Raw genomic sequence first — 25,399 nt, 5'->3', positions numbered from 1 at the left:
TTTCATTTCAGTGACACTAACAGCAAAAAGACATCATTACATTATACATACAAAATTATAAAATCTTCTCCCTCAGGGCAAAGTCATTCCATCAATCAGAAAACGGTGTCTAAAATAGTGCCATTTTAGGAAAGCTATTTACATTCTAATTTGCCAGTTAGCATTTTTGAAATTAAAACATTTCCAAAATGTGCTAACTATGATTGTTTAAAAAAGTGTAATGGTTCATTTTCTTTATGGTAGTGGAAATAAATAGAGCCTTGGTATATGAAAATGTAGAAAACAAATCAACCTTTTTTTTCATAGATGGATTTTGTTTCTGGTTTGGAATTTGTTGTATGTGTTTTTTTTTTTTTTTTTTTAATAAGGATCCCTGAAGAGTGAGATCATTTGCTGTCTCTCACGCAGATGGGGCATTTTTGCTGAGGTGTCGTTTGCAAAATGGGCACCTTCATCGCTCAAGTTATAAAAAAATCCTTATGAACAACATGTCTCTAGGACATTTTGAAGTGATGGAAATAAAGAGAAGTAGTAGTGCTTGTATGGATATAGCCAAGCGCTCTAGATGCATTCGCTAGAGATGAGCCTGAACCAAAATCCCAGATGTGAGCATCCTTGAACTTTGGGATCTGAACTTTGCATGGGTCTAGGCCTAGCTCTTTTATTTATAGTTAGGAAATATGGAAATCTTCCAGGTTAAGATAAACTCTAGTGATGAATGAACTCTGTTAATAGTGGAATTGGCTCAATTTGTCTTTCTTTACAACTGTGGGTGGCCTTCCTAAAATATTTCACTCTTGGCAGATATAACAAGTTGCATAACAGCAGGACCGGCGCTAGGGGTTTGAACGCCCTAGGTGGACGGCAATTTCGCCGCCCCGCGTGCTCATCTCGCGGCTTTGGTGGAGCTGCCGCAGTCATGCCTGTGGAGGGTCTGGTGGTCCGCGGCTCCAATGGAGCTGTCGCAGTCGTGCCTGCGGAGGGTCCGGTGGTCCGCGGCTCCAATGGAGCTGCCGCAGTCGTGCCTGTGGGCGGTCCACTGGAGCTGCGCGCAGCCGAGCGTCTGCAGGCACGACTGCGGCAGCTCCACTGGAGCCGCCTGCCGCCCCTCCGCCAAAATGCCACCCACCAAAAATTCTGGTGCCCTAGGGGATTGCCTAGGCCATCTAAATGGTAGTGCCGGCCCTGCATAAGAGGTAGTTTGTGTGAGGTTTATATTTTGCTTGCTAATTTGGAGGAGGGAAGTCTGATCTGAGGTGGAGCTCAGGCTGCCACCTTGCAATGCTTTGTCACAACATTCCAAAATAGTTGTGTGATCATGCTGATGCATCACCATAATATCATGATGCAAGTCATGATGTCAGGGGAAGCCTCTGGATGTCAAAATAGAGTCATTTTGACCTACTGTATTTTGAAAATGTTTTTATTGTAACTTCTGGATACTACAGATGCCTTGAAAATTGCCAGTTTTGTTAAATAAGAAGTTTAATTTCAGCTTTTTACATAGACAAGTAAACGTTCTCAAACAAGCATTTTACAACTTTAGTCAATACATGGTACAGTATTTAGGGTATCAGAAAAAACATAAGAACTAATAGTAAATTTTTGCTTATTTGACAGATTTTGATCATAAAACCTCCATGATGCCTAGGGTTATCAATTTTCTAATCCCACAAAACTGAACACCCTAGCCTCGCCCCTTCCCTTAGACCCCACCCCAGGCTCCACCTCCACTCACTACATTCCCCCTCCCTTGGTGACTCACTTTCTCCCACCCTCTCTCACTTTCACTGGGCTGGGGCAGGGTGTGGGAGGGGTGAGAGGTCAAACTGGGGGTGCAGGCTCCAGAATGGGGCCAGAAATGAGGGGTTCAGAGTGTGGGAGGGAGCTCTGGGCTGGGGCAGGGAGTTGGGGTGGGAGTGGTTTTGGGTGCAGGAGAGGGCTCCAGGCGGGGGGGTGGGGCCGAAGGATTTGGAGTGGAGGAGGGGACTGCAGGTTGAGGCAGGGGGTTGAGGTGTGGGAAGGGGTGAGGGTTCTGGGCTGGGGGTGAGGGCTCTGGGCTAGGGCTGGGGCTGGGGATGAGGAGTTTGGGGTGCAGGGGGGGCTCCAGGCTAGGGGGTACAGCCAAGGGATTTGGAGTGTAGGAGGGGGCTGCGGGTTGAGGCAGGGGGTTGGGGTGCAGAAGATGGTACAAGCTCTGGGCTAGGGGTGCAGGGTTTGGGGTGGGGCTGTGGATGAGGGGTTTGGGATGGAGAAGAGGGCTCTGGGTTGGAGGGGGAGAGGCTCAGGGCTGGGGTCGGGGGTTGGGGCTCGGGGTTGGGGCTCAGGGTTGGGGCATGGGCTTACCCTGGGTGACTCCCAGTTAGCGGCACAGCAGGGCTAAGGCAGGCTAGTTCCTACCTGTGCTAGCACCGCACTGCACCCTGGAAGTGGCCAGCAGGTCCGGCTCCTAGGCTGGGGGGTGGAGAGGGCTCCGTGTGCTGCTCTCGCTTGCAGAAACCCCCCAGCTCCCATTGGCCACAGTTCTAGCCAATGGGAGTGCGGAGCCGGTGCTTCGGGTGGGGGCAGCGTGCAGAGCCCTGTGTGCCCCGCCCCCTCCAGAGCTGGACCTGCTGGTCACTTCTGGGATGCAGAGCGGTGCTAGGACAGGTAGGGACTAGCCTGATGTAGCCCTGCAGCCCTGCTGACCAGTGCTGCCGGGAGCTGGCAGGGTCCCTTTTCAATGGGGTGTTCTGTTTGAAAACCGAACACCTGGCAACCCTAGGGATTTTACCATGGGCAGCACATGACTCCAGCATTTGGGGAGGCTGGGCCTCAGTGCCAGAAGCTCTCTAGAAGTGAGAGGGGCCACCAGTGCCTGGACTATGGTCCTCTCACTGCTCTGTATCGAGGCCCACCCCTACTCAGCCTCCGCTACACCAAGCCGCAGCCATGCTCCACTTGGTAAGAAAAGGATGCGGGAGTGGAGCTGTCAAGGTTCCCTCCCCACTCTAGACTTTAGGGTACAGATGTGGGGACCTGCGTGAAAGACCCCCTAAGCTTATTTACCAGCTTAGGTTAACGGTGAGTGCCACCACCAAGCATGTTCCAGATCTTAGGGGAGAGCCACTTGGAACTCGGCCTTTCCCCAAATATTTCCCAAGTCCCTAACCTCCCCTTTCCTGGGCAGATTTGAGACTAATTCCTCCCCCGAAGTCCTTACACCCCTTTTCCTGGGTAGGCTTGAGAGTATACCCTCACCAATTAGTCCTGGTGAACACAGATCCAAAACCCTTGGATCTTAAAAAAATGAAAAATCAATCTGGTTCTTAACAGAAGAATTTTAATTAAAGAAAAATGTGAAAGGAATACCTTTGCGAGATTAGAAAGCAAGATAATCTCACAGACAAACAGATCCAAAACACAGAGGGTTTCCCTCTGGGCAAAACTTTAAAGCTACACAAAGAACCCAATTTTATCCTCCTTCTATTTTGCAAAAGAAATCACAAATAGAAAATAAAAGTAATCTAATACATTCCTTCTCTAAATACTCACTACCCTAGAGGAGTGGGATGGCTCCTTCTTTCTCTGTATCTGGCAAAAAGCACATACACCACACAGACAAAAGACGTTTTTTCCCCTTCCAGATTTTAAAGTATCTTGTCCCCTTATTGGTCCTTCTGGTTAGGTGTCAGCTAGATTTTGTGCGCTTCTTAACCATTTACAGGTCAAAGAGGAATTAACCCTTAATGGTATGTTTATGACAGGAGCCTTGGGACGGAACGTGGGCGGGGCCATGGCTTGGGTGCCCTTTTGGCAGCACTCCAAAGGGAGGAGATTGCTGGTGCGCCTCTAAAGGGAGGTGGACCACAGTTTGTTTGGGGAGACCCTCCCCGGGCCTATTATACACACTGCTCACATTCAGAAGTTGTGCAGGTGGCAGGAGGAGGCATATCACCAGAACAGAGATGCCTGGAAATATTATATCTTTGTAATGCATAATATTTTAGGGAGCAATGGAGAGAATGCAAAAGGCAGTGGGATTTTGCTTAACCATTAAATATAGTGCTCCTCCTCTGCACAGGACTGCTGCCGGAGTCAAAGGGCAACAAAGCTATGGAACAGCTCTGCAGCTGTTCCATGGCCCTTTTGGCCCCTATAGATTTGCCTGGGATTAATCCTTCTGATTTCATTTTATCCTCTTGAGTGCATGATATTATCTTCTCTTTCCCAAATTAAAGTCTATTGTTCTTTTTCCACTAACTCTTCCTGCTTTTCATATATTGGCCTTTCCCTTCCTATTTCTTAGTAATCATTATTATGTTGTAATCAAATTGAAGGTCCCTTGGTTTGTCATAATTACATTAATTCCCTGCGATAGGTAGTTGATGTGGCCCAATGTATTGATCTCATTGTGCAAATATGCTAGCTTCACATCCTGGGAGAAATGAAAACACAGGGAAAGAAAATGAGGCAATAGCCAACTTTTCAAACAACTGTCTCTAAAATTGTAGAGAGAATTTAGTGATTGGAGTTTCATGTGATTCCATTATTGTTGAGGTTAATCTTTTCTTTTTAGTATATACTGAAATTTAATTTCTGTATGATTTTCCAAAGCAACTGCTACCCAGTGTTTACCTTTATTGTATCAAACTGATTCCTCGAAAGGTTTCTTCCTCACAGCTGGAAGCAAAACAGGCCAAGTTCTCTGTAGCTCTGGGAGAGACTGTCAGCCTCCACAATCTCCCCCTCTCTGAGGGAAGAATTTATAAAACCCATTTTCCCCCTTTTTTCAGGATTCCTTATTCTTGCCTGAGAAAATGAGTCTTGCCTGACCTGTACTTCAAGGCTTCAGTCCCTGAGCCCTAGATAGAATTACTGTAATAACCCAAGTTTTCCTCAAGCTATCAACTGCTACCTCAGCAGTTGTTTTTTCATTCTCAGCAATTATTTCCTCTTTGCCCTTGATCTGTGTTTGCAGAAAATCCCCTGGAACTTAGTATGCTTCCTTCTTGAAGGGCCTGTTATAAACAAATAGCTAAGGGTTAATGTTTCTTTCACCTGTAAAGGGAACAAAGGGAACCAAACACCTGACCAGAGGACCAATCAGGAAACTGAATTTTTTCAAAACTCAGGGAGGGAATGTTGGGTCTGAGTCTTTTGTCTGTCTCTTGGCTATGCGAGGTTTTTTTTTCCTATCTTCAAGCTTCTAATCTTCAGTTTCAAAGTTGTGAGTACAAAGGTAGCAAAACAATAGGCTTTTATATGTTTTGTTTTGTATTTACATGTGTGTAGTTTGCTGGAATGTTTAAATTGTATCTCTTTTTGAATAAGTCTGTTTATTCATATTTTTCTTTTAAGTAATAGCCCTGTTGTTTGTCAACTTTATGCAGAGTCATATTTCATGGTGTTTTTTTCTTCCTTTTTTTTATATAAGCTTTCTTTTTTAAAGACTTGTTTGAGTTTTCTCTCTGGGTAGGCTAAGGAACGAAGGGAAGGGGAATTCTCTTTGTGTTAGATCTACGGAGGGTAGAGCTCTGCAGCACCAGGGAATTTGTGGGAGGGGAAAGAGAGAGAGAATCATTTCTGTTTCCTTGTATTTGGGGTTTGTCTCTTTGTGGAATAGAGAAAACATGCTTCTTGGTATTGTGATGTAAAGAAATTGCATCAGTAACTCTCAGGTTAGCCCAGAGAGGAAAGTCTGAATGGGAAAGAGAGGGGGAAGGGAAGTGGGTTATTTCCCTTTGTGGTGAGTCTCTGAGTCTTGGGGTCCCTCCAGGGAAGGTTTTAGGGAGACCAGAGGGAGCCAAAACCCTGGAATTTTTGGATGGTGGCAGCGAAATTAAATCTGAGCTGGTAATTAAGCTTAGAGGGGTTCATGCTAGCTTCTCAGGTTATGAACATTAAGGTTCAAATCAAAGTAGAAAAGCTACAACAGGGCCATATTTCCGAAACAGGGTCCTTGGTTGTGTAGCCCAGTGATATTTTTCAGTGTTGTAGAGGGCCCGTCCCATAACCTTTTTTTTCTCTTGACAGCACATGACTGGTTTACTTTCCTCACCCCAAATCTTGGGATACAATGCTGGATGTCATTTATAGTTTCCCTAGACACTTGAATTCGCAGAGCTTAAAAAGAAAATGAATCCTTGGCAGGTTGTCCATTTTCAGTGCTGCTATTCTCCCCAGCCATAAAACTGTAAGCCTTTTCTTCCTAAATTATGTTTGCTGTCCCACAGGAATGCTGTATAATTTCTTTATACAGTTTGTCTAACTGGACTAAAATGTTCACTGCCAAGGTATTTGATTGTTTTCATTGCCCATTTTAATTGGAAGAGCTGTTGTAGGTGACTTTCCTCTATTTTATCTTATAGAGCTACTGATTCTGTGTCATTTTGTCCTGAATCCAGATACTGAACCCACAAAACAATTTTCTTTACACCCAATAGGAGTGAAATTCTTGAGTTTTTTAACAACTTATTTTTAAAAAAAATTGTTTTGGGGAAACTTAGTACTTGTGAAAGGTGGGGAAAAGCCCAAAGAATCATTATCTGCAGAACAGGCACAGCACAGGCAGTGGCAGAGCAAGCTTCCTGGCTTGAAAAGAAAACCTCTGGTGTTCATTCTCCATGTCCATTCGGTCTCTAGTCTCACTACTATGACTGGGGCAAAGGTATCTGTGACACTAGCAGACCAGGTTTCAGCTCATGCCGAGGCCCTTAGGCCTCAAGTGAACACTGACAGATGCATAGGTGGAAACCAGTCTGGCTTGTGGGTGTGTTATAGGTAAAATAGGCATTAGGTTTATAAAAATGCATTTGGTGTTTATGAAATGCTTGTAAGTTTCCGCATGCATGAAACTCACTTATAATATCTGTATCCCATGTTATAAGATAATATTTAAGTGTTTGCTCTGTAACTGTAAAAGTGTTTACTCTGAAACTCATACCATCAGTCAGGAGAGAAACATTACCCAGTGTGAAATACTAGTTTGCCACAGTAGGTGTTATCTCCGGCCCAACAAAAGAAGGCCTATAGACACCAGGCAAACCATTGTGGAATATCAGAGGACAAAGGACTTTCATTGATTGCTCCCCCACACCCCTATGAAGAGGAGATATGTGTGTGAATTCATCCCATAAGTTTGAACTCTGGGGGAAGGGAATAAAAATCCCTGACAAGAACAAAGGGCATGTTTGTGCTGCTTGTACTCTGAGGGTATGTGGCGTGGGAGGGTCCTAGAGCCTGAGCTCCAGCCCAAGCTTGGTGGTCTACACAGCAATGAAACAGCTCAGCAGCCTGAGCCCCATGAGCCCAAGTCAGCTGGCATGGGCTGGCTGTGGGTTTTTCTTTGTTGTATAGACATATCCTGAGGGGCAAGGATTACTAAGCATAAGCAAAAGATCCCCTGTGCTTGGCCTGGGTTAGCCTCCAGGACAGATAGCTTTTGTTTATTATAGAAGTTTCTACCTTCTTTTGGAACCTAAGACTGTAACTCATTTGTGTGGACATGTTTATCTGCTGCTTTAACCTTGTAAATAACTCTTATTTCTTTTTCTTAGTTATTAAATCTTTAGTTAGTTTATTATAGGATTGGCTACAAGTGTCATCTTTGGTGTGAGATTTAAAGTACAATTGATCTGGGGCAAGTGACTGGTTCTTTGGGACTAGGATTAACCTGAATATTATTGTGATTTTTGATGTAAGAAAAGGCAAGCTTGCCTAGGTGACAAGACAGACTGGAGTACCCAAGGGGACTGTCTGTGGCTCCATGGGTAGGCTGTTATAGTGTCTGAGGAGTTTACACTTGTTACTTGGTTGGTGAAATCTAAGTACAGAATTCACAACCAGTTTGGGGTTTGTGCTCTGTTTCTTAACAGTGTGCCCTGAGGTTGATACTTATACTGTTGAGCCACTCCATATGGTTTAACAGTGCCAGTTGGTACCAGTGGTTTTTTCCATTAAGAACTTCACTAATGAGACCGTCACATTTATTTTCCACCCAAACATCCATCTAATGGTAATAATGGTCCGCTGCATTTGTTTCAATGACAGGAATGAAAAAAGTATACAGTACATATAATTTCCTAATCTGTACCTTAGTCAGGACATCATCAGCGTATAATTCTACTTTTTGCTTTTGTTTTGTCAATATATTCTCTCCATCATAAAGTTAATATACCTGGGCTGTCTAACTTTTTGAATCTGAGTTTCTAAGACCAGCACAAACCAAGGAGGAGCAAGAGCATGCATTGCTGTCTCAAGACTCATGTTAATGAAAATCTGTTAGGTGAGCAAAATCCATTCAGTTTATATTATGAACCTATACCACATAGTCTTAAATATTGGTTAGGCTATTTTTTAAAGCTATTGTTGTTTTTTGTTTGTTTGTTTTTAAAATTGGTTAGGAAAAGAAACAAAAAAAATTGTCCATAAATTGAACACGGAAGCCCATGTTTCTGACCTGGTTAGGAGTCCAGTTGGCTTCTGAAATATTCAGAAGCTGTGACTTTTTCTTTCAGAATCTTGCCATAGTAATCCATGCTTTTGATGTAGTATGCTGAGTGGGACTGGAAAAAGATGATCAGGTTTCAAGAAGGACATATATTAGTATAAGACCAGAGATGGGCTATATCTACTTTTATACAACTGCAGTTGCACAGCTGTTGTGCTTCAGTGTAGACACTCACTAGAGTGATGGGAGAGGTTCTCCCATTGCTGTATTTAATCCACCCTCCTGAGAGGTAGTAGCTAGGTCGGAATAAAGAATGCTTCTGTCAACCTAGTGCGGTCTACATTTGGGGTGGGGTATAGTTTGGCTTAATGATGTTGCTCAGGGGTATGGATTTTTCACACTCCTGAGTGACATAGCTGGGTCAGCCTAAATTTGTAGTGTAGACCTTGCCTGAGGAATGCAAGTGTCAGGCTTTTTTGGAAACAAACAGAGCCCCAGCATATAACATTAGCTTCTTGGGGCTGGTTTACACTGAGAAGTTACATCGGCATAGGTACATCTCTCAGGAGTATGAAAAATCCACACCCCTGAGAGACGACTTAACTCCCCATGTAGGCAGTGCTTGGTTTAGCAACTGCCTCTCGGGAAGGTGGATTAACTACAGCTGTAGTGTTTTAAATGTAAACATAGCCTAACAAAACATTGTGTTTTGCTACTCTGTCTGCTTGCTGCATTACTTTTTGCTTTTGAAACATTTGTGACCTCTAGGCTGGACAGCTGCAACAAACTTCATTTCAGTTAGCCTGGGAAAGAACTTGTGGGATGCCAGTCACAACAGGACAGTGATCATGATTGCTCAATGGCCTTAGTCATAAAAATGCAGTGATCATTGTTAGTCATTTTGTAATGGTTAGTTGTTAGTTGTTTTGCCAACTGGCTTCTTGTTTTCCAAGTGTTTTTAAACCTAAGATAGTTCTCTACTTCTACCATTACCATAACAGCTGAATGCTTCATAATCTTTAATGTATTTATCTTCAGAATGTATGTAATGTATTATGCCCCACAACATAGAGAAGTATTATTATTCACATTTTACAGATGGGAAACTGAGTCACAGGGAGACTAAGGGCCAGATTTTTAAAAGTACTTTGGTGTCTAATTCCCACTGAAATCAAGGTCCCAGGATCACACATGAAATTTGTGATAGAGCAGGGAACTGGACTGGGGTCTCCCAAATCCCAGGCTTGCACCTTAACTACTGGATCTTTGTTCTTTTTTGCCATCTGCATGTAACATCTAATAGTATTATATAGTATATAGAACCTATTTTATAATATGTGATGTCAATCTCATGATTTTTTTGTAACTGTAACTTTTGGTGTTTTTCTTTAAGCTTCAGCTCCTGGAGTGAAGCGATTACACGAGAATCTCAGCTTTTATTTTAAAAGAGGTCATTTCTAGCCCTCATGGTTCTGTAGGAAAGCAGTTGAATCAACTGACCATATGCAATATTACTGCATTATAAGAGTGAAAGCTAATGACACCTTGGTGAGTAATATAATTGTGAAATGTATGTACTAACACTAATGATATTATGTTGTGAAGTCTGTGGCCATGTGGGGAGAAACAGGTACCCTCTACACAGGAGAGAAGGTAACTATTTACTTATCTCCTATGTCAATTTAAGATGGTGGAATCAAAACAATGGAAGTCCCATTTATATACAAGGGCATAGGAAGCCCACAGAAAGGAAGGAACAGCATGGAGCCATCCTGCCTCTTGAAACAAAATCATTGAACTTTGGAAGATATAAGCAAGGAGAGAAGCCATGTTTGGCATCCATCCACTAGCCAGACACAAGCGAACAGAGTTCTTGCAAGCTGAGAAAGATGGGCCATTCAACCAAAGTGTGTGTTTTGAAGTCTCTGGGAACTGAATATAGGCAAGAAAAACATCTTGAACAAAGCCTGTGTGTGTTTTCACTTTTATTTGCTTGTAACCCTTTCTAGCTTTATTCCTTTTAATTGGTATCACTTAACCTATCTTCTTTAGTTAATAAACTTGTTTTATTGTTCATATAAACCAACTCAGTGCTGTGTTTAAATGGAAGGTGTCTTTATGCCAGTTAAGTTAATAAGATCTGATGTACTTTTGTGTCTTTAGAGGAAAATCAAACCTTATTACTGTCCAGGAGAGGGCTGGACATTACAGAGCACACGGTTTTGGGAAAGTTCTGAATTGGGAGTGTATTGGGGTCACCCTGCAAGTAGTAACCTGGGCTATGGAAGCCACATTGGGGCTGTAGAGAGGCTGTTGCGGTCGGAGCTGCTGAACCAGGTTTGTCTAAGCATACAGACACTCAGGGTGTGACCTGCAAGCTTGTAGGCTGGTTGTGAGTGCCCGAGGTGGGGAGCTACAGCAGCAAGGCATTGTGAAGCACTCAGGGTTACAGGACACAGCCCTTCACTGTTCTGATTAGCACCCCCAAACCAGTAGATCAGTAGGTATGTTGTATGTAACCAACTTTCTTCCTATATAATATTTTACACATCGCATCGTGACTTAACAAGATAATGCAAATTGATGAGTTATAGCTTGTCATCTTTTCCTGTATTTTGTTGATTGCACAGAGGTGGTATATGTTGTGGAAAGTTCAGATCGAGATGCTATTCTTTAGTATGGTTGGAATCCAGCTTTGCTGTAAATCAATTGTTCAATACTTTGCCACAGACACCATAGGCAGCAGATAGCAGGCTGATTAGTTTGTGGTTCCTAGAGTCTTCTATGCTACCTCTCTCAGAAGACTAATAATAACATTATTCCAGTCCTCCAGTGTTCTGCAAAGGAAAACAATGAGTGTTGAATCAATAAAATAATCCACAGTTTTAGTGCCATAAGGCAAAAGAAAACTCACTGATTTAAAACGTAAAGTTACTTATCCCCCCTAAATCACTTCTGTGGTGTCTCCATTGGTGTTTTACTTAATTTATTGTTTGGATCCCTCTGGTGTGAAGCATTTTATCTGAAGCTTTTTCAGATTGTTAAATTAATAGATTAGTTTTAGCAGCGAACCAGTTGGAGTTAATCAATTGAGTAGATCTGTAGGGAGGCTGTCTAAGCTGGGCTGGATTTGGAGGGTTTAATACTAATCAGAGTTTGAGAGCTACAGCTGCTTCATGTTTGTTTGGTAATAGAATTGACAAGCAGCTAATTTGAACGGAAAGCTCAGGAACAGATGTAAAGCTCCTCATGAGTATAAAAGGACAGGTCCTGCTCCACTGGAGGATGGTGCTGAACTTTCTTCTGTACGATAGGTCAAGGCTTTGTAATTTTTCTAACAGAGATTGCACTTGAATTAAAACTCAGGATCAAAACAAGTTGAAACTGGGAAATTCCAAATTTGCATCTGAACTTCCTGTCCTGGAGTCACAAAGAAACTTAGACATTGCAACACCTAACTTGTAGGTGCCTGAAAAATTAGTGGAATCCACAAATGCTGGATTAGGCACCTTAGGACCCTTATACAATGCATGTGGAGAGATGGGTGCCTGAGAATGAGAGCCACAAAAGCCAGCACACTAGGTGGGAGTCGCCTAAATTAGCCAGTGGGAGATGTTGACAAGAAGGGAGCGTCGTAAACGCTGCCCCTCACATAGAGTTAGGCACCAAAGTTAGGTGCCTATCCCTGTTTGTGATCTTTAGCTGGGGACTATCTCCTGGTGTTGGACGCCTATGTTGTTTCTTGCAAGAATGATGGTAGCGCATGAGTAACTCCATACAAAATGGGTAGGGAGGACATAAAGCTGTCTTATAACCTTTATTCCAGTGGTTAGAGGACTCACTTAGAATGTGGAAGACCCTTGTTCAATTTCCTTTTCTGCCCTTTGTGGAGAAGGGGCTTGAAAAGGAGTTCCCTCCATCTCAGGTGAGTGCCCTTACCATTGGGCTATAGAATCACACTTTTTGTGGTTCACTGCATATTTCATTAGTGTCACAAAGTGGAACAACTTCAACAAGCGCAACTGAGAGTGCCCCCTACCAGAGCATGCTATACTCCGGTGGTTAGGGCCCTGACCTGAGAAGTGGGAAATTGAAGTTCAAATTCCCTTTTTACATCAGGCAGATGGGGCAGTTGAAGTGGAGTCTTCCATAGCCTTGGTGAGTACCCTAACCACTGGGCTAAAGCATGTCCCACGCACTGATTTTATGTGGAGTTAGGCATGCTGTGAATATTCCTTGTGGATTGGGCTACAGGCAAGATAGGTGGGGTGACACTATCTTCACTTATTTTGATGATTATACTGGGGTTTAGGCAGGGCCGGCTCTACAATTTTCGCTGCCCCCAGCAGTGCACCGAATTGCTGCGGTGGATGGCGGGGTAAGTCCGTATGCCCTTTGGGCGGCAGGCGTGTTTCCGTGGCGGCGACAATTCGGTGTCAGCTTCTATGGTTAGCTGAAGCTGCAGCGGACAGCTAAACAGAAGCTGCTGCTGAATTGCCGCCACAGCAGAAACACACATGCCGCCCTAAGGGCACACGGACTGCCCCTGCCGTCCGCAGCGGCAATTCGATGCACTGCTGGGGGCAAAACAACAGGGACTGCTGCCCCTTGCAGATTTCCGCCCCAAGCACCAGCTTGGAATGCTGGTGCCTGGAGCCAGCCCTGGGTTTAGGAGTGAGATAGGCAGGTGTCCAGATGCCTAAGGCAGTAGTGCACATGGCCAGAGGCAGAAACTTAAGTGCCTAGGAAACTTTTACAGTGAAAATTTATGTGCTGAGTGAGTTTAGGAACCTATAGGGTTTGGCAACAGTTGAATGGAGGATTTGTGGATCCCAGTAGCATCACATCTGGGATTTAGGGGCTTATATCCCTTTGTGGATCTGGGCCTTTCTCTATTATTATGGCCGCTCAACCCAGCACTGTGATTCTGAATACCTTCAAATCTTGGGAAAATTTGAAGCATGATCTGTTTTGTGGCTTGGACATGTTTCTAGTTGCTAACAAACAGACAGGAAGGAAGGAGTTGAATAAGATTAAATCTCTTCTTCAGAACTTTTTTAGGAGTTTTAAGAAAAATCCAGAAAAAAGAGGTTTAAAACAACCCTACTAGATTTTAATCAGTCTTTGTCTAAACTACAGAGCACACCTGTCTGACTGTAATGCCAAAAAGTAAGGACAGACAAACTTGTATGGATAAAAGAAAAACCGTCCAAAACTCAAATGGGAGATTTGGAAAAAAATTAGCTAACTCTTAATTTGTTTTATGGCCTCCGCACTTGCTTGATATGATCACAAGTATGAATACTAAGAAAGACACTACTCTGGCAGGAGTTCTGACTTTCCCGCAAAGAAGTAGTACTGCAAAGTTTGCTGGAGAGCCTGTTCTTTTGATATTTCCAATCCAGAGGTTCAAAATAAGATTCAGAACCTATGGATAATAATGGCAGTAATAATACTTCCACTTTTATTGTGTCTTTTGGAGTTCCTAAAACACTTTGCAAACAGTGAATTCTTTCAGCACTCCTGTTAGGTAAATAGATATTATCATCATCCCTTTTTCAATATATGGGTAACAATGGCATACAGAGAGGTGGCTTTTCCAATATTACTCATTGAGTCAGTGGAAGAGTTGGACTATAGGAGTTTTGAGTTTTCGTTTTCTGCTCTAATTATTAGATACACTGCTTTTGTTATTACAAACCTATCTACATTTTTGAAACTTTTAGAGGTTCACCTCCCATTGTTATTAACTCAATGTAAGGGTGAAGAGGGAAAGACAATCCTCTGTGAGGGTGAAAAAGGACAAACAATCCTAGCTTCACTTTTAAGAATTTGGTCATAGATGAGGTAGCAAAGTCTCTACTCTGGTTGTCTGCATTCTAAAACTGAAGTTACAGTTCTTGGTATTCCTAATTATTCCAGTGAAAAATATGTTTAGTCTCATTAAGAACAGCACTTGTGACTTGAAAACACATATTTTGACACCATTCCTGCTGTGCATTGGGATTATGAATTGTGGATTCTACTGGATCTTCATGCTGTCCAAACATTGACAGAAGAGAAAAATATCATTATTTTGTCTTGGTCTCTTGGTATTTCTGGTTGTTATGGTTATTGTGCTGATGCAGAATTGATTTAATTTGATTCACAAAGTCTGAGAAACTGCTTCCACTGATCATTTTAGCTTTGATGACACCTGCCTGTTTTAAGGAAAACCATTATGTTGTGAAGGGCATTAGATGCTGTTCTGAGAATAACAACCTGTGCTGTAAGGCATGGTGACTCACCAGAATCAATCGAAAAACGTTATCAAATGCAATAAAATGAAACCCATTTGTCTGAACCAGCAGAACAATAGTGCACTCTGAGGACAGCTCATTTAACTCTGTCGAAGCCTGTATGATAGCAGGGGGACGGTGATTTTTTGTCATTGCCTCCATACTTTTTCATTGCCATGTCCACTGGGTGTCACTGAGCTTTGTAATATCTAATCTGTCTTTTCACAATCCTAAAATCTGTTGCATTTCAACAAAGAACTTCTAATTTCCAGGAGGAAAATCAAAACACAGACTTGATGCTGTCTTAAAACTCACTGACCATGGGACTCATTTTGCAGTAAGGAACAAAGACCCGTAAGAAAGGCCATACTGGGTCAGACCAAAGGTCCATCTAGCCCAATGTTCTGTTTTCCAATACTGGCTAATGCCAGGTACCCCAGAGGGAATGAACAGAACAGGTTATCATCTGGTGATCCATTCCCTGTTGCCCATTCCCAGCTTCTGGCAAACAGAGGCTAAGGATACCATCCCTGCCCATCCTGGCTAATAGCCATTGATGGACCTATCCTCCATGAATTTATCTAGTTATTGTTGAATCCTGTTATAGTTTTGGCCTTTACAACATCCTCTGGCAAGGAGTTCCACAGGTTGACTGTGCATTGTGTGACTAAATACTTCCTTTTTGTTTGTTTTAAATCTGCCTATTAATTTCATTGGGTGACCCCTAGTTCCTGTGCTATGAGAAGGAGTAAATAACACTTCTTTATTTACATTCTCCACACCAGTCACGATTTTATAGACCTCTATCATAGCCCCCCTTAGTCATCTGTTTTCTAAGCTGAAAAGTCCCAGTCTTATTAATCTCTCCTCATATGGTGGCTGTTTCATACCCCTGTTCATTTTTGTTGCCCTTTTCTGAACCTTTTCCAATTCCAATATATCTTTTTTGAGATGGGGCAACCACATCTGCATGTGATAGTCAAGATGTGGGCATACCATGGATTTATATAGAGGCAATATGATATTTTCTGTGTTATTATCTATCCCTTTCTTAATGAGTCCCAATATTCAGTTTGCTTTTTTGACTGCTGCTGCACATTGAGAGGATGATGTCAGAGAACTATCCACAATGAGTCCAAGATCTCTTTCTTGAATGGCAACAGCTAATTGAGACCCCATTATTTTATAGGTATAGTTGGAATTATGTTTTCCAATCTGCATTACTTTGCATTTATCAACATTAACCCAGTTTTATTTGAGTACTTTGAACTTAGTACCTAAAAAGATTTTTTGTTTCAAAGGTGGTGTTAGACCCCCAAAACAGACACCTTTCTGTTCAGCTAGATTGACTCCATCAGAGTTATTTATATATAGAGAGTAATAAAGGTCAGATCTGCTCCATTTGTGCTGGTTAAAACCTTCATGCATTTTTGATTTTTGGATGCAATGTGGCTGCATTGTATCTTTTTGGCAGAAATGTGCCAGAGGAAATGGCTTATCTGGAGATCACCACAGTGCTGGCATAGGGTCTCTTACATCATCATCCTCCCTGCCATCTGCTGATGTAGACAATACGGCTGGCAGAAGAAATGTGGTCAGAGGCTTCCATGCAGCCTGCTGATCCCAATTTCATCCCCTTGAGGTCACTGGTCTCAGTGTAACACAGTGTCACCTTTCATTTCCTGTTATTTCTTTGGTTAGATATTGATGATTTTGATTCGACACACCCATTTTTCTTCCTGCATATAAACCACTTAACTTCCCTTGCAGTAAATAAACACTTTGAAGGATCCACTAGGTTCTCAGATTTTATTTTCCAGTTCTGGTAAATTTTGTTGGTAATATTTCATAGGTTGTTCATCCTTAGACCTAAGTTAGATGTTACAACAAAGGGAGTAACATACCCTGTAGCATTCTGATGGGTGCTAGCTCAGTAATGGGGAAGTAATGATAAGGCAGTGAAGGAAAGCTTTCATTTTTGTTTTTTAAAACTGTGTCAGAGGAGAAGTGGAATGATATGGCTGCAGAGGGCTAACTCATTTGACAGAGAAGTTTTTTGTAAAAATAAACAAGTGTGTCTGGAATTTTCTTTGACCAGTTTACCCAGCCCTGGTAAACATCATTAAAAAAAAATCTAAAGATTGTATAGGTTCTGAGCTGACTGATAGACTGTGAGAAAGAATTTTCCACTTGCAGTGGTGAAAATAAAAACCAATTCTAAAAATAATATGGTACACTTTAGGTCTGGGCATTTGTATTTTTCTGATGCAGACCAGAAAAAATACCATTTGGATTCAGATCATCTTGATCCAAATGCAGAAATTAATTAAAAAGTTCTGGATGTATTTGTTACTTTATTGACTATCTCACCTACTCCAGGACACCGGAAAATTCACACATTACCTGGCAGCAGAGGGAGGAGTAGCACATATCCATATGTGCCTGCAAAATGAGTAAAGCTTCACAGGAAAGAGAATCATCATGTTCAGAGGATGGATGTGAAGATTGATGCTGAATATGTTCCCATTAGAGGAAGCATGCAAACAGTGGAAGAGTCTGGAGACTCCCAGTAAGTGGAAATTGGGTTTGGCTTTTGGGCATTTCAGCATGTTTCTTTGAAATGTGCTCCTGACACTGAAAAAGTCTCATCCATCAAGTCTGTTTTGTCAATACACTATCGAGAAGAATTATGTAAAAATTACATTGATTGATTTTAGCAGCTCAGAGCATCTCAAATCTTATATAGGTAGATATGCATACACTTGTGTATACACACACACACAGAAATTGAAAGGACCTTTATTCTCATCCACCAGCTTTTCTGTATTCATTCTATAATATCATACATGCGTATTGTATAAATCAAGTGTCAGGACAAAAAGAGAAATAGAAAAAACATCACAGATCTGAATCAGGCACTAATGATACTTCTTATTGTTTACTTTCCATTCCTAATTTCCACATGGGTACCGCCCATTACCAGTCCTGCACCCAGTGGTGAAGAGATATGGGGCCAGATCCTTAACTAGTTCATTTAAATTGAACTAGGCAAATTTACACTGGCTGAAGATCTGGCCCATTAAATTTGAAATAAATACAACACATTGAGCAACTGTATGTTAATAGAAAAGAAAGAAAAATGCTTTTCCTAGTCCCCAGCTTATTTTTGGCGTCAGTCCTTCTCCATGAAATTTTTTAGCTGTCTGATTAAGGGTCACATCCTTCTGGTTTACATACACAAGTAATCCCAAAGATAGGATGTGGCTCAAGTTGTAAGTTCCCCTTGGGTCAGAGATCTTGTCTTTGTATATATTAAGTGCCATGCCTGCCTATGGCACTATATAAATAATAATTAATAATAAAATGAAGAACTTACACTTTGTTCATTTGAAAGCCTGTCATTTTTATTTTGCAAAAGATAGTATACGTAAGTTCCATCCTTTTCCTGAGAGGTGATATTTTCCTGTAGATTGGAGATTGTCCTAAGAAGCTGCAGAGACCTTCACAAATACATGTTCATTTTTTCAGACATATTCTACATTGTAAGAGATGTTTTTTTGGTAGTCCTTTTTGAGACTTTGGTGGGTTGAAGTGAGTAGGTGGAAGAAATAGGCATAGTTACTTAGCCTGAAATACTAATGCAGGCAAAAAGTGAGGTTATATCATGATTTGTGTAAGCTCTGTTTAACAAACTAATTACCATGCTAATGAATCTTAACAGAGTGAAATGCTGTGGCTCTAATTTTTATATCTGACCTAGGTAAATTGAAGTTCAAAAGATGCTGTGAATGTGGCAATACTAAGTATAGGAATTCTGATTGAAAGGGGATACTTGGCATTCTCATAAGCAAGTCATTATCCCAAAGCTCCTCAAGCTCTCAGCTATTTTATGGCAAATCTGTTGTCTTAGTTGTGGGGATAAACCAAAAAGTTTAGGCAACAATTTGTTTTTTCTGAATGCTCTGTGAGCCTGAACCAGGGCCATCCCAAGCAAAAATAAAATTGTCCCCCCCACCCCCTTTTCTTTTGGCTTTTACATGTTTGCACTTTTCAATGTTTTTTGTTTGTTTTTATCTTATTTTTGACTGTTTAAAATTAAAACAAAAATGAAAACAGAGAATTTGTAGTTAGTGAAATAAAACAATTTCCTACTAGTGTACTCATTTACTCACTGGGCTGGCCATGGAGTGAACTGGGCTGTGTCTGCCTGGGGAGAGCTAGGGCTGCTCCTGCGCCAGAGGCCTTGGCATAGGCAGGACGTCAGCGCCAACCCCATGGCTCATGTGGGCCGTGCGGGTCGGACCAAGTCATGCTGCTGGCGGGCTACCCAGCCTGGCTGTCGCTGCCGCGTAGCCAGAGGGGCCTGGAGCTGCATGGGAGACACCGAACAGCTCTGCCTCCTGTCTCTCCTTCCCCGTGAGCACGCCCGGGGGCATGGCGCTGCCCTCCGGAGCTGGGTGTCGCAGCCCCGTGCCAGCAGGAGCAAGCAGTGGGGGACGGGGGAGGAGGCTGCCTGGTCCCTCCTGCCAAGGCACAATCACCTCCACTCCCCTGGTGCCAATCCCAGTCTGAAATGGCTGTAGCAGCCCTGCTCACAGTCCCACATCTTGCTATGCAGCGTGGGGAGGGGACGAAGCTCTGAGAGCAGGGCTGCGGCCCGGCTCCCACACTGGCCTAGGGTCCCCGTGGCTGGAGAGGCAGCAGACCCTGGGGAGCCTAGCTTGGGGCAGCCTCACCAACACCCCAGAGTCCTGAGCGGTCACTCTGCGGCGTGGCTGGGGACAGAGCCAGCCAGACGGGGGCACCACCTGTAGCTCTCACGCAGAGCAAGCTGGCGCAGCTGCGGGTTTGGCTGCCGGGGCCCAGGGCAAAGCAGCTGGTGGCTGTTGATCACAGGGCATCATGCTCGGGCCTCCCGCTCCCCGGGACCTGTGCGAGCCGGCCGTGGGCTTGGCCTGTGCAGTGGTACGAATTCAGCTCAGCCCGGCTGCCACTCCGTTCTCCTTCCGCACCCCCCAGGCAGGAGGTGGCGCAGAGGGAGAGGAGGTGGAGGAGGCAGAGGGAGAGACAAGTTGAGAAGGAGCCTGCAGACGGTGTTGGAGGAGCGACCTGCCTGACCACCATGTTCCGCCATTGCCCCCTGCGCTCTGTGACCAGGGCAGGGCTGCTGCCCGTGGGAGAGCAGCAGGGACATGCTCCCCACTGAGCCGGTTCCCCCTGCTCTGCCGCAGGCACCTGGTCAGAGAACAGCAGGGCGGTCAGGATCCAGCTCAGGACACTGCCTTAGGTCGGAGCTGGGGCCCCAGGATTATGCCCCCTTTGGTAATTTGCCGCCCCAAGCACCTGCTTGTTTTGCTGGTGCCTGGCCTGAACTATAGTCTCATTTTTATCTCCCCGTTTTATTAAACAAACAAAAAATCAGTTCTTTGCCCTTGCCTTTAGGTAAAATAATTTGATACATATCTAGATATTGAGTGAATACTGTTTTTAAAAGCCTAGAAAAAGCCATATGATTCCCAAAGCACCATTTAGCAATTTTTTGTATCAAGTATTTATTGCATTATAAGAGCAGTAGATACCCACAAATTATTGGGAACTGATGAGAAAAGTTACCCTAATGCTACACTTTTATCTTCAGCTCTTAATAGATCTGTGGTATCAGAAAACACACTCCTCCTTCTCCTAGATGTCTTCAGAGAGCACTTGGCCACCCACATGCTCAGAGAGGTGAGACAAGATTTAAGACTTTCTGAGACTAAGCCTTGCTAACTCTCGCCAGTAGCTGCTATTTTTCTTAAAGACCAGCTCCTGGAGTCATGACAATCTCAGCTTTCATTTTAAAAATAAAGTAATTAGTCCTGATGGTTGTGGAGAAAAGCCAGAAAATATGACCCAAATGTAATCTAAAGGTTCAGTAGGCAAAGAACCCCAAACTGATTATTCTTTAAAATCTCATGATGTTTTAGGGGATTAACTCATGATTTTTGAACACATGCTTATGACAGTACTGCTGACTCTCCATTACTGTATACCTCCCCAGTAGCAGAGACCCAGTTTGTTTCAAAGGTAGGGAACAAGAAATGACTGCCATTACAGCTATGGTGGATTCAGAGTGAGCTAAATGTCAGCTTTTGGACTCTATGCTTTATACAATATTAATCCTGTGAGTTAAACATACAGCTTGTTTCAGGACAGACTACCCTCATCCTCAGCACAGCAAAACAGTTGTCTCAGTTTCAGCCTCTTGGCTCTCCCCACATAGACCTAGGAGTTTTAGTTGACATTCCCTCTCTTTATTAAACCATTCTAGATTCATAAGCAGTTCACTTGCCCTCCCAAGTACCAGTAATTGCTTCCCTGATCAGCAAGGTTTAAAGAATAATCCCATCTGCCCTTGTAGGCCTAGGTAGGGTTGCCAACTTTCTAATCACACAAAACCGAACACTCTTGCCCCACCCCCTGCCCTGTCCCTGCCCTGAGGCCCTGCCCCTGCTTGCTCCATCCCCCCTCCCTCCATCACTCGCTCTCTGACATCATCGTTCACTTTCACTCAGCTGGGGCAGAGGGTGGGGCTGCGGGGGCAGGGGGTTGAAGGCTCCGGCTGGGGGTGTGGACTCAGGGGTAGGGCCAGAGATGTGGGGTTTGGGGTGAAGGAAGAGGGCCCAGACTGGGACAGGAAGTTGGGCTCGGGGGGGGGGAGGTGAGGACTCCCTGGGGGTGTGGTCTCTGGGGTGGGGCTGGGGATGAGAGTGCAGGAAGGGGCTGGGGCAGGGTGCTGGGGGGGTGCGGGCTCTGGGAGGGAGTTTGAGTGCGGCAGTGGATGTGGGGTCCCAGAATTGCTTACTGCAGCTCCTGGGAAGCGGCTGCCAAGTCCTTGTAGCCTCTAGATGCCTGGGCGGCCAGGAAGGCTCTTGGAGTGGGGGCAGTGTGCAGAGCCTCTCTGGCTGCCCATGCATCTAGGGCAGGGGTAGGCAACCTATGGCACGGGTGCCGAAGGTGACACGGGAGCTGATTTTCAGTGGCACTCACACTGCCTGGGTCCTGGCCACTGGTCCGGGGGGCTCTGCATTTTAATTTAAATGAAGCTTCTTAAACATTTTAAAAACCTTATTTACTTTATATACAACAATAGTTTAGTTATATTTTATAGACTTAGGGAAAGAGACCTTCTAAAAACATTACAATGTATGACTGGCACGCGAAATCTTAAATCAGAGTGAATAAATGAAGACTCGGCACACCACTTCTGAAAGGTTGCTGACCCCTGATCTAGGGGCTGCTGGGACCTGGTGGCCACTTCCAGGAGCTGCATGGAGCTAGGGCAGGAAGGGAGACTGCCTTAGCCCCTGGGCCCCTGGTGCGCCACCGACTGGACTTTTAATGGATGCCTGTCAGCCCCAGCCTAGTCCTTTTCTCCTCTGGCTAGCAGTGTTCTGTGCAGCCCTTCTTGAAGGGATTGCAGCAATTCCACCATTAGTGGAGCGGGTTGCCACAGCCTTCCTTCTAGCAGCTGCACCAGAATCCTGGCAAGCTTCCACATCCTGACTCTACCACAGAAGAGCCTCTTCTTGTTCTGTAAAGTGGCCTTCTAGGCTATCATCATGTGATCCTTGGTTACTTGATTCAGGCACAGGCCTTGGGGCCTTAACCCCTTAAGCCTGGTCTTCACTATGAAAAAAAGATATGTTCTTAACTCAAGTTTACTAACTAAAGGTAAAATCCTAGGGAGACATGGCAATTTGTGATTTTATATTGAGTTTGCAGGTTGAGTTAAAGACTAGGTTCCTTCATCGGCTTTAACTTCAATGTGAAACCTACAAACTGCCTTGTTTTCACTAGGATTTTATCTTGTGTTAGTTAACTCAAGTTAGCTAACCTGAATTAAGAACACACCATTCTTTTTCCATACGTAAGACAAGGCCTGTGCCACACCACCTACATCTGCTGAGAATAAATTTTCAACTTGGTGTAAAGTTAGTTACAATCTTCCAAATGCTACAGCAATAGTATTGAAGTGTACTGCACAGGGCACCCTATTTTTAACATAGTGGAGGAAATCAGAAAATCTTTTTGACTCCTGTTGCATCCTAATTACTATATACAACTATTTCATAGTTTTGATGGAAGCAATTGGATGGAATGGAAAACATCTGCAAAATATTATTGGTTAAGAACTCTGATTTCATTACAGAAGACTTAAAGCATCCAGGGAGAGACTTGGAATTTACTTATGTTTGTGAGTTATAGAACACATATTGTAGCAGCTAGAATGTGCAAGCAGCAGCAAACTCTTACCAGATTTCAAATATCACCAGTGCTAGGTCTACCATACACCTGGAGATGCTGTATAAATAATGAGTAAAGTGCTAAGGAGCTTGATGTTTTCTTATTCCTTGTTTAGGGTTGGTGTGACATTTGCTCTTATGTAAAACCTAGCTGATCAAAGGTTGTGGGAAAACATTTCTTTTGAAATGTTACATATGAATGATTTAACATATAAGATTAAAAAGGAAACATTTCTTAGTGTGGGATACTATTCTCAATATCATTTTAGATTCCAGTTATCTGCACATCATCTTCTGCCATCTTGGAAAAGTGACAGTGATGCTAATAATGGCAATGCCCTCAGACATGATGGCTCATAACAGATACACCAAATACTCCTTTATAGAAACACACTTCTGTAAATGTACTTGCTAGGTTGTCAAACGTAATGACAATTAAAAATATTATTGAAATACTGTTTATCTTTAAATAAAATTACTTCCATAGAACCTGACATTATTTTATCTCCTTCAACTTAATGTTTGTCAAATGTAGATTTTATTGTATTTATGATGTGTAAAAACACTTGTGCATTTCTTAAATCAGTCAGCTAGCTTTGGAAATATGGTAAGTCTAATGCATGCATTTAAGGCTCAAGATAAACAATCATTATAGCTTTTAGGCTCTCTTGCGGTCAAGGATAAAGCAGAAGTAAGTTTTAAAAAAATAAAGGGAAGACAAATTCTATCAAGGCCTGTGGAAAAGAATCATCACTTGTTAATTTGCATTGAAAACCTAGAATTTTTACTTTGAAAATCTGATCTATAATTTGCGATAACATTCTCACAATGTAAAGCAAGAAGATTTGGGGAATTGGTATATCATTTTTTTGAATTAGGAAAACTCCCATTGTGTATCTATAATTCTCATTGCTTACTTACTTCTGGAGAAATTTCTATGCACTTTCTAGTAGGAGGTCTGGTATTCAGTCTGGTTAATCAGAAAAAAAAAATACTGGAAAATATATTTTAAGGAGCAATCGTACACCCAAAGGATGGACTAAACAAGTCTTTCCCATCTCTAATTTCTATGAATTCAGTGGCTTCTTTTTAATCCTCCTTTGTAATACCAGTGTGTTAATGTCAAACATTGCTAAATTAGAAGAAAAAACAGAATTCTAAAAAATGTAATGATTTCAGTGGCTAAATAAATGCACCTTGATCTCTCCTGACATAATATTAATGAGAAAAGATGCTTAAAATTATCTTGTATAGCAGCAATTCAGAACTTTAAGCAAATGTAAAACAGAATAAGAATGATAAAATTTCCCAGTAAGTCTGTTTATGGGTATCAGAATTTTTTATTTAGTTATTTATTTTTTTAGTGACCACTGTGTTACTAACTAGGTAAGATAAGTGTTAGCATTGAGACTGCTAGATAGATCACAGTAACTTTAGATATTGTCAGAAAAAAACCCAACTGTATACTATTGTGATTAAATTGTATTTTTGAAATACTTGCACAGCTAATAAATGGCCTTACTTGAAAAATCTCAGTAGGGTTCAGAGTAGTGGATGGCGCCTTGGAGTCAGCTGAGGCCCACATCTGCATGGAAGTTGGAAGATTTGTGAGTGGTGTATCCTTTCCATGCATAAATTTGAGACAAAGGAAAACCACATTCACTCCTGTGTCAAGATATACTAAGTGGAGGAAGCAAGAGGGGGACATCAGGCTGTCTGTTACAGCTTTCTGATTCTCAAACTGCCCTGGCACTGACAAAAATTATAGCAGTCTAGGGCCTGCTTTAACTCACGCCAGATGGCTATGGTGCTGGTTGGAACTGTATGCCAGCTGAAATTTGCCTTAGGGGAGCAAAGTGAAGCTTCCCATCTCTGATCCTGTCACATTCCTTCCCCCTACATGCCCCTTAGTGATGGAATTCTTTTTAACGAGAAAAGAAAGAGGGAATTCTGAACCGGCCAGGTGATGGCCCCTTTGTGCTGCCAGGCTGGTTGTCATAAACAGATAAGAAAAGTTAATAGCACAGAACTACTTTATATCTCTTTGACTGTAAGGGGTTAACAAGTTCAGTAAGCCTGGCTGTCACCTGACCAGAGGACCAATCAGGATACAGGATACTTTTAAATCTTGAGGGAGGGAAGTTTCTGTGTGTGCTGTTAGTTTTTGGTTGTTGTTCACTCTGGGGGCTCAGAGGGACCAGATGTGCAACCAGGTTTCTCTCCAATCTCTCCGATACAGGCTCTTATAAGTTCAAAATAATGAGTACTAGATAGATAAAGCGAGTTAGGTTTATGTTTGTTTTCTTTCTTTGCAAATGTGCATTTGGCTGGAAGGAGTTTAATTGTGCATTTGGCTGAAAGGAGTTCAAATTTGTATTTTTGCTGAAAGGATTTTAATTTGTACT

At 42.8% G+C, this 25,399-nt stretch overlaps 1 long non-coding RNA gene across 1 annotated transcript; it reads left to right on the top strand.

Moving 5' to 3' along the window:
* The first annotated feature begins 9,815 nt into the window (after nt 1-9,815).
* LOC116835391 (uncharacterized) lies at nt 9,816-21,263 on the top strand. The gene is made up of 3 exons (XR_004376178.2): nt 9,816-9,979; nt 17,089-17,278; nt 20,348-21,263. It is a non-coding gene; the product is annotated as an uncharacterized LOC116835391 (long non-coding RNA).
* The last annotated feature ends 4,136 nt before the right edge of the window (nt 21,264-25,399 follow it).

This window comes from Chelonoidis abingdonii, chromosome 5 (assembly GCF_003597395.2).
Source record: "Chelonoidis abingdonii isolate Lonesome George chromosome 5, CheloAbing_2.0, whole genome shotgun sequence".
Lineage (NCBI taxonomy): Eukaryota > Metazoa > Chordata > Testudines > Testudinidae > Chelonoidis > Chelonoidis abingdonii.
This window is presented reverse-complemented; position numbering and strand designations above follow the sequence as displayed.